This window comes from Heptranchias perlo, chromosome 2, assembly GCF_035084215.1.
Source record: "Heptranchias perlo isolate sHepPer1 chromosome 2, sHepPer1.hap1, whole genome shotgun sequence".
NCBI lineage: Eukaryota > Metazoa > Chordata > Chondrichthyes > Hexanchiformes > Hexanchidae > Heptranchias > Heptranchias perlo.
The window spans coordinates 129,329,900-129,335,609 of record NC_090326.1 but is presented as its reverse complement, the minus strand read 5'-3'; positions in this window follow the sequence as shown (position 1 = coordinate 129,335,609).

The following is a 5,710-nucleotide window of genomic DNA, read 5'->3' as shown; positions in this document are numbered from 1 at the left end:
AGTGTCATCCCGCCTTATAACCCACAGAATGATCGCCATGTGTTGGCCTATTTTAGGACAAGACCTCTTATACCACTTTTGAGAAAGACCGGTCAAGTAAGTATTGATTCGAGAAATGTTTTAATAATTTTCGAAGATCTACTCGATTCTTTAGTTTCTGGTCAAACTGATGCATTCAGATCCGAGCCGGCGACCTGTGTATCCAGGCGGATTTAAGGGACTGTCCCTCAGCGATTAGATTACAGCAAATGAACAGAAAGGACAAGCCAGAGTCAGAAACCGATTCATTGGTCAGCGTGATGAACGATTGTTGCTCGAATCTTATTGCAGGATAGCGCCATGTTATTTATAAAATAGTTTATTCCACTTGTTGGTTCTGTTTTGTATGTATCAGTAATTAATTAAAAGAGTGCAGTTGTAAATATTCATTGACTATTTCCTGCTAATTCTCTGCCCTCAGTCCCGTGGTGGAACCTCAGTCCATGGCATGATGGTCGATCGATTCCAGTTCCAAGGAGCTGCAGCCAGTTATCTGCGAACAAGAAACAAGAACGGAGCAGGTACACCATCAGCACAAATTAACGAAACGATACTAGCTGAGAGTCTGTCGCCCTTCACTGCATCCCGTCAACTAACTCCTCAAAAAACAAAATATTGCAGGTGCTGGAAATCTGAAACAAAATCAGAAACTGCTGGAAACACTCAATAGGTCAGATAGCATCTGTGGAGAGAGAGGAAGGTAGGGTCAATGTTTCAGGTCCACGACCTTTGGTCAAAACTGGGAATTGTTACAGATTAACAATTCATAAGCAGGAAGCGAGCCTGGGGAAAGGGAGCCAACGACAAGAATGGTTTGTGATTAGGTGAAGGTCAGATGATTAAATAACATAAATGATAACGGTGTGATAAAAGGAGGTAATAATACAATAAATTAGAAAAATAAAAATGTATCAGAGACCCAGAGGATATATAAATGGTTACTGCGAAATAGCAGAGGGAGAGGGAAGCATGCAAAAAGTGGGACGAATACTCATTCCAACTTTTAAATATCAGCGGGAGAATATAAATATCTGAAGTGGGAGTCATTCTCACAATAATGGGTGACTATTGCTTTTGCCTCGTCTCCAGTAGGAAGCTGTGACTAAGGGATTACGCAGGGGCGAAATTTAACCACAGATTCACAGGCCAGTGTTTTATTCTAGACTTATTTATGCCAAGCAGGACGCTAACGATGGAAAGTAATACGGCAGACTTAAATGCAGCGGAGAGAACATTACTGGAGGGAGATGGCCACCTTATTCCCAGAGTGGTCTTTCATAGTTGAGAGGCTCTTCACACTTGTATTCAAAAGAAGTTGTAACAAAAATTGTCTAACACTTCATATAAAGCGCTGGATGAAGAAAGAACTTGCATTTATATGGTGCCTTTCACATCCACGTGACATCACAAAGTGCCTCACAGCTAATGAATTACTTCTAAAGTACAGTCACTGATATTTTGTTGGCAAAATGGTTCTTCATCTGCATTGCAAACATCAGAAAGATCATTATACTTGGGAATGACAATACTGTGCAGTGTAAGCAGAGTTGACTCTCTGATTTTGATGATACAGCAGGAAATGTAATAGAAACATAGAAAATAGGAGCAGGAGTAGGCCATTCGGCCCTTCGAGCCTGCTCCGCTATTCAATATGATCATGGCTGATCCTCTATCTCAATACCATATTCCTGCTCTCTCCCCATACCCCTTGATGCCTTCTGTGTCTAGAAATCTATCTCCTTCTTAAATATATTCAGTGACTTGGCCTCCACAGCCTTCTGTGGTAGAGAATTCCACAGGTTCACCACCCTCTGAGTGAAGAAATTTCTCCTCATCTCAGTCCTAAATGTCCTACCCCGTATCCTGAGACTGTGACCCCTCGTTCTAGACCCCCCAGCCAGGGGTAACATCCTCCCTGCATCCCTGCATATCTAGCCCTGTCAGAATTTTATACATTTCAATGAAATCCCCTCTCATTCGTCTAAATCCCCTCTCATTCTTCTAAACTCTAGTGAATACAGGCCTAGTCAACTCAATCTCTCCTCATACAACAGTCCTGCCATCCCAGGAATCAGTCTGGTGAACCTTCGCTGCACTCCCTCTATGGCAAGTATATCATTTCTTAGGTCAGGAGGCCAAAACTGCACACAATACTCCAGGTGTGGTCTCACCAAGGCTCTGTATAACAGCAGTAAGACATCCTTGCTCCTATACTCAAATCCTCTTGCAATGAAGGCCAACATACTATTTGCCTTCCTAACTGCTTGCTGCACCTGCATGTTTGCTTTCAGTGACTGGTGTACAAGGACACCCAGGTCCCTTTGTACATCAACATTTCCCAATCTATAACTATTTAAATAATACTCTGCCTTTCTGTTTTTCCTTCTGAAGTGGATAACTTCTCATTTATCCACATTATACTGCATCTACCATGTATTTGCCCACTCACTCAACTTGTCTAAATCACCTTGAAGCCTCTTTGCATCCTCCTCACAACTCACAATCCCACCTAGTTTTGTGTCATCAGCAAACTTGGAAATATTACATTTGGTTCCCTCATCCAAATCATTGATATATATTGTGAATAGCTGGGGCCCAAGCACTGATCCCTGCGGTACCACACTAGTCACCGCCGGCCATCCCAAAAAAGACCCATTTATTCCTATTCTCTATTTCCTGTCTGTTAACCAATTCTCAATCCATGCCAGTATTTTACCCCCAATCCCATGTGCTTTAATTTTGCACACTAACCTCTGAGGTGGGACTTTATCAAAATCCAAATAAACCACATCCACTGGTTCTCCCTTAACTATTCTACCAGCTACTTCCTCAAAAAACTCCAGTAGGTTTGTCAAACACGATTTCCCTTTCATAAATCCAGGGTGACTTTGTCTAATCCCATTGATATTTTCTAAGTGTCCTGTTATCACATCCTTTATAATAGACTCTAGCATTTTCCCTACTACTGATGTTAAGCTAACTGGTCTGCAGTTCCCTGTTTTCTCTCTCTCCTTTTTTAAATAGATTTGCCACCCTCCAATCTGTAGGAACTGTTGTATAAGCTATAGAATTTTGGAAGATGACAACTAATGCATCCACTATTTCCATAGCTACCTCTTTTAGTACTCTGGGATGCAGATTATCAGGCCTCTGGGGATTTATCGGTTTTCAGTCCCATTAATTTTTCCAGCACTTTTTTTTACTAATACTAATTTCCTTTAATTCTCCCTTCTCACTAGTCCCTTGGTTCCCTAGCATTTCTGGGAAGTTATTTGTGTCCTCTTCCGTGAAGACAGAACCAAAGTATTTGTTTAATTGCTCTGCCATTTCCTTGTTCACCATTATAAATTCTCCCCTTTCTGACTGTAAGGGACCTACATTTGTCTTCACTAATCTTTTTCTTTTTACATACTTATAGAAGCTTTTACAGTCCACTTTTATGTTCCTTGCAAGTTTACTCACATGCTCTATTTTTCCCCTCTTAATCAATCTCTTTTTGCTGCATTCTAAACTGCTCCCAATCCTTAGGCTTGTTACTTTTACTGGCAACTTTATATGACTCCTCTTTGGATCCAATACTATCCTTAATTTCTTTTGTTAGCCATGGTTGAGCCGCTTTACCTTTTATGTTTTTGCGCCAGAAAGGAATGTATAACTGTTGCAATTTATGTATTCGTTCCTTAAATGTTAGCCATTTTTAATATTTTTAAGGAAACACTAAGAACCTCTCCTGGTGTGTGTTTGGTGACAGGTCGCTCCACAGAACAGGTGAAGGGACATTCTCTCTTTCTCTCTGGAGTTAAACCTATATTTGGATACAACGGTCTCTATGGATACAGGAGGAACACGCCGGCCCTGCGTCAGCTCCCTTCGCCCTTTGGTGTAGTCACCGGGTCTCCTATTTATTGAACAAACAAGCCTGGCAGTCGCTGCTTCTTCACTCCGTTACAGCTTGGTCAGTTACCGTCGGAATGTTTTACAGTACGTTCGAGGCCATGCCGGGAGCTATTGTGCCGTCGAGCGCTTGCTTGATAGTAGTTCTAAACCAACAAATGTCTAATCTTCAAATAGATCATTCTGCCATAAAGCTCTCGCTGCTAAAATAGATCATTACCTAATTGCTTTTGCTTGTGATATTTAACAAAATCCGTAAAATAGTACTTTCTAATAACCGTGGTGGATACAAAAAAGCTTTGAGGAAATGGGTAAAATGCAATCAGGAATTTCTATATTTTGAACTGCTGCTCTAAGAATTGGATTTGCACTGTTTCAGTTTGTACTGCAAAATATGTAACCTTTTTTGTAATGGTTGTGGGAATGAATCAAAGGTTTGATCACTGGTCGTGTTTACCTTTATGTGTTGCGGTTGTTTTGCTTTTAGGTAACCGAAAATGTTAGCAAATTACTAATCTCAACTGAGCACGAACGCTCGGTAACAGCGACCAGCCATTGATTTTTGCACTCACTGTTATATTAAATATATTTTCATTCGCATGGAAGCATTTCTAATCTCGTTAACTTCATAGCTAATATTTAAAATTCTCTTGCCGTTTATACTATGGGAATTGTTGTAAAAAAATAAACGTTTTGGACCTCAGTAAAGTGTTTTATTCTCTTGGTAATACTGGTGGAAAAAGCTGACAAAAAATTGAAAGTCAAAATAATCAGTTGACGTGCCCTGTAGCTTTATTGTGAGATTATATGATTATTATACAGGAGCCATCCATAAGGTATGTATGCACCATTATATTTTGACCTCCCTCACTGCCCATTATAAGGATTGCCTCCAAATATATCACACGAAGCAGGGGGTAGTATGGCCTTTATTGTCTGTATTATATTTCAGGCAAAGCTGTAAATACTTTGAAAAAGGAAATTGTACAGAAGGTAAACATTAACAGGGAGACCTGTTATTATAAAGAGGGTGTATTAGCATCGAAGGAATATCTTTTCTCTCTCATTTACTACTGAAAGTCTGGCTGTCTGACATTCATCAATTCTCTTGGATGAGAGGAGTTGGATCTGTGGGGACGGGAGTTACACACCCCTGGTACCACTGCCTGAACACTTGGCTGTACCTTTTCAAACTTGTAGCAGGTAGAGATAGGATCCCAATGGTGGGGTCCTGGATATGGTACCTCTGATCCTAATGAAAAGGTATAGATGAAAAGATAAACTTATTGGTTCAAATACACAATTCCTTAAAAATGATGATGGAAAGTATATCCAGGCAGGCACGCTTCAGTAAGGTGCAAGGTTTTGCCATCATGAGCCAAGTTTCAGTCAAAGCCAGGACTCAATGCAATTATCCACAATAAAGTCATGGATAGCAAGGGCCTTGTTCACGAGTGAGCAGACATTCTGGAGGGAAATGTGGAGAGAGGCGGTGATTGTTGATCTGAGTCCAAGGAGGAACGCAAATTAAAAGTTTAGTCATAATTTACAATTGAAGAATCATGGCAATTTACAGATGTCTTTTACTTAATATATATGTTAACATAATTTCTTTGCTTAGGAGTGACTGAGTGCATCATACCAGATGTTATCTATTATTAAAACAAACTGTATTGATTAATACATATGCTGCCAAGTTATATTTTTTGCCTCCCCCAAAAAGAATTATTCCAATTAATGACATTAGCTAGAGGAATTAAAACAATGGTCGTTCACA